The 6464-nt window shown below is 42.2% G+C and overlaps 1 pseudogene; it reads right to left on the bottom strand.

The window, feature by feature from the left end:
- The window catches only part of LOC134202368 (tryptophan 2,3-dioxygenase-like), a 105558-nt pseudogene extending 99629 nt beyond the window's left edge, over positions 1-5929 (bottom strand).
- Positions 5930-6464: the final 535 nt, after the last annotated feature.

Below are 6464 nucleotides of genomic sequence, written 5' to 3'. Positions count from 1 at the left end.
AGAAGTTACGTATTGCTATCGAGCTTTTGAAACTGTTTCAAAGCTTCTGCCTACGGGGTCGTCGTTGCCTTAACGACGAAGGACCTAGTTTCTTACGTCTTTGTTTTACAGCTGTTTCTACTTCCTGGTTCCACCATATGCTGCCTTTGGTCCTAGACCCCTGATGTAATTGGAATACAGGCTTTTGCCGCTGAGACGATCCCCATCAGTGAATTCGGTTACGGAGAGCTCGATGTCAGGGTGAAGAGATTCTACATGAGCTATTCGTATAGTTCCCAGTTGGCCTTCAAACTACCATCTAATCGGCGGATTTGGTTGTTTTGGATTACTTGGCTGTTCTGGTCTGGTATTATCAGGCGAGCTTGATGTTCCGATTTCTGCTGGAGTTCGTTTCCCGTTGTTCAGTTGATGATATTTCCATTTGTCGTTTCACGCTTTTGCTCCGAGTTAAAATTTCAATTTTGTTTGTTGGGCTTGCGATTATCTCGCTGGCGAGCGGGGAGATATGAATGACTTGATCCTTCCTCGACAGCCGATCGCTGGTGCTTGCGATGAATTTTGTGTCGTGATGTAGTGGATTCTCTGCGACGGTTTAATGATTGAAGCGAGGTTGCGGTTCTCGCGATGCTGGGTGATTATTTGTGGGTTGATTGTTCGTCTCTTCAATATGGCAAGCCCTAGCTAGGGTTGAACTTTCTTTGCAGGGTTAGTATCAGTTTATCTTTATCGGCCAATTTTGTTGAATATGGTCTTGAACTACCCTGACTAGTGTTTTCTTTTTTTGTTCGACCATACGTCTTGCTTCAGAGAAAGACATCCGTTGATCCGTTTTTAAGCGAATGATTTTTCTTCTTGTTTGTACTTAAACAGTCTTGTGACGTAATTTGATGGTCTGATTTGCAGTGGTGATCAATATGGCGGGTTATTGCACCTCTCCTTTCGGAACATCGTTGCCGCATCGTAGGCATATTTCCGTTTTTTACAGAGCTTTTTGGTGCCCTATATAGTCTGCACTGATACTCGTGTTTCAGGTATCGCTTTGATCCATTGAGACAAGTGCGATTTTCTACAGCTTGCAGCAGCCATCGGAAAGTAAGTACAGTACGTGTTATTCGTCGCGAGCCAGAGAAAAAAATATCTTTTGATATTCGGTGGATAATGCGCTGCTCCAATCAAGTAGAAGTGAGTACAGAATACTGCACGTCGGTTCCGTCGTCAAAACTCGATCCTTTATAGTTTGCATATGCCATCGGGCATGCAGGTGACTATTGTTCATGCTCGGTTTTATATACACGTCGAACGATCTGGTATCGTTGTAGTTTGTGGTCGGAAGTAAATCATAGATATACGTTTGGTCGTGTTCCTGCTCGGTGTGCTTAGTTTGTTAGTTAGTTAGTTTGTTTTACTTTGTGCGGCGAATCATGGTTAGGTAAAATCACTGTGTATAAAGAATGGCACGGTCGTATCGCTTATGAGTGAATCCAGATCAACTATGCCTACCAACTAACTGAAACTCTTCCTGTTTTTGTGAGACGCAGGTAAACACGGTCTTCACATAGCAAAAACCACATCACTAATATTCCTTCCTCTTCCTAACTGACATACAGACGTGGCGGCGCTGTATTGATCATTTGAATATTAGTGTCACTAAACTTGTACACTGAGAATGCTTGAACGAATCCCAGTCAATCATTCAGATGGTTCTTTGTGCAATTTCACTGATTGGTCAATCACGGAGAAACCATAGATATGTGTAATACAAAGCTAAGCTAGCTAAAAACCCAGATTAATCAACTAGCGGTGATGATGCCTTTCTCAGTCGGTAAAAAATAGTATTTTGGGCATTACTTCTGAGCCCATCGTCCGATCGCAATCAATTTCAATAAAAATAATGAGACAAGATTCTGCGAGACAAGACCTGTTGAGCAAATCGGTTCAGGGTAAGTGCATTAAAGTGAGCTGATTTTTTACGCGCTTTTTCTGAGAAAAGTATTTTGGCTATACACCAGCTCCATTGTCCGATTAGTCCAGTCCAGTCCAAGTCCAGTCCAAGCCCTATTGTCAGATCAATTTTCAAAGAAATATAGGCAGAATACTGCGTGAATGCAGCGTGTTGTGAGGAATCCGTTTAGGTAAGTGCATTAAAAATGAGCTAGACTTTTTACGCTTTTTATGAGAAAAAGTATTTTCAATAATCACCGCCCATTGTCCGATCCGTCCATTAAAGGAAACAATGGGGCAGGATTGCCAATGCAGCCTGTTGTGAGGGAATCCTTAGGGTAAGTAGCATTGAAAGTGAGCTAGACTTTTTACGCGCTTTTTGAGAAAAAGTATTTTGCCTAATCTAAGCCCATTGTCCGATCCGTCCAATTTTCAATAGGAAACAATGGGCAGGATATCTGTCGAATGCAGCCTGTTTGAGGAATCCTCAGGGTAAGTCTGAAAGTGAGCTAGACTTTTTACGCGCTTTTTGAGAAAAAGTATATATAACTTCCAATCCCAAGTCCGATCCGGCAATTTCATAGAAACAATGGGCAGATATCCGTCGAATGCAACGAATGCAAGCGAGTAAATTTGAGGTAAGTGCAAAAAAAACGTGAGCTAAACTTTTGCTCTTGTGCGCACACACACACACACACACACACACACACACACACACACACACACACACACACACACACACACACACACACACACAGACATCACCTCAATTCGTCAGAGCTGAGTTGATTTTATAACACATGGGTCTCGGCTTCCTATAAAAGTTCATTTTGGAGCGAACATATAGCCTTTTCGTATACTTAGTATACGAAAGGCAAAAATCTACGGAACTAGTACGAAGCATGACGAGCACGACCTTGCGGGAGGCATTGAGTGTCCTGGCCTCCTTTATACCAATCCTGGCTCGATTGATGTCCTACAATGAATCTGTCTTTCGACGAAGAACAAATACTCTTTCCTGGCCTATATCATTCGTGCCAATCATCCATTGAGGTTTGTTAGTTCAAGTTGCGACCTGCTGCTCTAGGGGCAGAGGAAATATCGGTCATTTGACGAATGATAGAGTTGATTGACTGTCAGTTCCAATCTTCTAGTAGTAGGAAGACATAATTAATTTGGTTCACGTTCAAAAGCCACCTACAACTCGGGGTACACTGCTTTGTTCTAACCAGGCCAAATTTTTGTTTATACTGCGTTTCAATGATGATAGCGGGCTATGTCTATTGATGATGATGAGCGCTTGTCACCGGCTCGGTTCCAATAACGCTACGACGAAGGTGTAGGTAGACATACGCTACGACAATTGAACTTGATTTACACTATCAGTTTATTTGTTTCGTCACTTTTGCCAGTAGTTTCAATGTAACTGCACTCAACCGAGATGCACTGCGAGTGGTACTATCGCGTAGGGGAAGAGGGGATAATACCTGACAAACACCGCTTTATTGTCTTATTTGTAACGCTATTCATGGGTTTTTCTATTATGCAACAGTTAAACAAGAGAAGTAGTGTGAGAATCTGAAATGAACCGAAAGGAACCTCCATGCAGATGCACTCGTCTTACCTGTATGCTGGTTTCAGTCGGAACGAAAGTGCAGGTTGACTTGCTGCTTGGACTAGTGCTGTGAGCACTCGAGATGAGTGCCAAAACATGCAGCAGTGAGTAGCAAATATTAATCTCATTGTACACTAGATTGTAAGAGCTATTTCATACCCACAGCTAGTGATGCCATTCAAAATTGTCAAAAATCTCAATCATATTGAAAATATTCACATTAAAAAATGGTGATATTATGTTGCGCGAAAACTCATGAGGCAAAACGCCTTTTAGCTGGCAGGCTCCTAGGGAACAAAGCACCACGCGTCGGCGAATCAGCATTCTGGTATGGATAGTTCGGGAGACGCAAGTACATTGTAGGTTAGCCACTAGGCGTTTTGCCTCGCGAAATGTTAGATGTTTCTCCAAAATGTAAAATTTTCGGTTTTCCGACCTTCCATACACTATTTTGAAACTTTTTCTAACCTACATAGTTTTGGATCTAGTTTTGTTACGGCTTTCTTAATTACGGTAAATATGGAAACCACAAAGGCGTTTTGTCCTGGGGGCGTTTTGGGGCCTCTCCCCTAATCACCGACGGTGAAAATAGATGTATTTCAAACTGTGGCTCTCCTTAGCAGTGGTCGATGCGGTTGCAAAGTGAAGATCACGTGAGGGTTAGATTCTTCCGGTCTAGGAAATTGTGGAAATTGTCTCGACTTCCTGGGATAAGTATCATCGTGTTAGCCTCATGATATGAAGCAAAATGGTAAGCTTAGAAACCTCGCAGTTAATAACTGTGAAGGCTTAAAGACCACTAGTGCGAGGCGGCTCTGTCCCAGTTTGGGAATGTAATGCCAATAAGAAGATTTCTCAAACTGTAGTAGTTTTTTTGGAGCGTTCGAGCTTGGTATTTACTATCGTATCCGAGCACGATGTTAATAAACAAGGAAATCCTTGAATGGTTGAGATTGAGAAACGATTTGATAAAAATGGTCGAACTTACAGAAAGTGGAATCTTTTGAAGCATTTCGAGTTCGGTCCTAAATTATTGAGAAATGTGTCAAGTTCAGGATTCTTAAACATCTAAAACGAAGAAAGGTGTGCGAAAATTCAAAATTCTCATAAGTAGAGGCATGAGTACCTGTTAGGTTTGACATTCAGTGGTAGACGGAAAAGAAAAGGAGTCACAGATGAGCTTTCAATAAAAAGAAGAATTTCTTAGAGCACTGGGGATGTGTTTTTACCAAATTTCGTGGGAAGAAATTCTCCTGGTGGAGAATGTCAGAATTGTAGAAGAGCACTCCAGAATGCCTGTAGAAGGACTTTCATATCACCAGTTCACGCAAACTATCAGATCCGACGTCCGTATCTCTGGTGCCACACCATAGCATTGGTGACTTTTCCCGAGACCATGCAGATCCATATCATCACGTTTACAGAAAATGTCAAGTTCGTACAATTCGCCTTCAAACGACAACTGGCCAACGGCGCCGTTCTTCATCACTTTCGCTTTGTCTTCATCAAAACACACTTGGAGATCTCAGAATTCGTTTAACGAGAACAAGTTACAACTCAACCCGGCAAAATAGAACGTTCTTGCTGCACTTTTCACTTTGTCGTTTATAATGACACATCGTAAACATTTGTCGTACTCCGCCACTAGTTGTCCATTTGCACAATTATTTCAATTGGTCGATCCAATCGCCGCATGGACGAAAATATCGCGATCTGCTCAACATATGGCGTAGCACGGTATACAGAAAACAAGGTAGGCTCGTGAAAATGACACTTGAATGTGCATGTTTTATCGCCACATGTTGGAGTAAAAGTAAGCATGCTGCGACGTAGAGCATCGTCTCGGTCCAGCTTGTGCGAAGATTGCAGTGACGCCACATGTTTTATATCAAACTGAATGTTTAATACGTGATGAGCCTGCTTGTTTTTGTGCCGTGGTCAGTAGCTCCGAATCCAAATCCAAATACCAACCGATACGAACTAATTGTTCCTCGGCTGCTATGAAAGACTCGAAGCAATCGTCTGCAGCCCAATGTGCGCTTTTGCCGATTGTGTCAATTTTTGCTTTCGGTACTTGTTTTGATTATTCACTTTTGCTTTCCACTTCGCATCAAGCTCGTAACTTCGTAATCTTTCGCCATATTATTCTTATCTGGAAGGATCGCACTACTTTACAAGATGGCGTTTCCTCATAAGATTTGAAAAAGTAATATAACTCTTGGCTCTGATAAGAGCCTTACATGTTGCACAACGCTTCATCCGGCAGAGGGCGTGCCACCTGCTCACCATAAAAAGCGGAGATGTCAGGTTGATGCGTCCAGAGTCGATCGTCTTCCTCATTTGCTGCTGCCCAATCGATCGTGATCCGTCCATGATTGATAGCCCTAGCTCCATCCAAGAGTGATCGAAGCGTCCTCTCTCTAGATGCGTCTCTTTCTGCGTCCGTCAATAAATTCGCTCATCTAGTCCGTGCACGGTTATTTATGTACATACATAACAAGGTTCTATAGCGATATCCAACGATGTCGCATATATCGAGGGATTGTCAGACGTGTTCACATACATCGAAATCGTCGGACGTACGTATTTCTTTTATTATTTTTCTTGCATAGCTGGGGATAGCTTCAAATCATTTTCGATTTTTAAATATGTTTGAAATGAAAATGTTTAGTTTTCGATTTGACTTTTATACTACCATATTAATTGAAAAAGGCTATCGCCTGGATTACTCAATAATCAATATTGTTTATAATTCACTATGCCTCATCTGTATACCACAGTAACAGTCCGCCTTTTTGTGCCCTATCTTCCCGCACTGAAAGCACTTGAGCTTTCTTTGCCTGCCTCGCCATTGCAAACCTTCACAACCACTCCATCTTCCCTGCTTTTGAGTTGCCGCTCAAATCCA

Source organism: Armigeres subalbatus, unplaced genomic scaffold (assembly GCF_024139115.2).
Source record: "Armigeres subalbatus isolate Guangzhou_Male unplaced genomic scaffold, GZ_Asu_2 Contig12, whole genome shotgun sequence".
Lineage (NCBI taxonomy): Eukaryota > Metazoa > Arthropoda > Insecta > Diptera > Culicidae > Armigeres > Armigeres subalbatus.
This window is presented reverse-complemented; position numbering and strand designations above follow the sequence as displayed.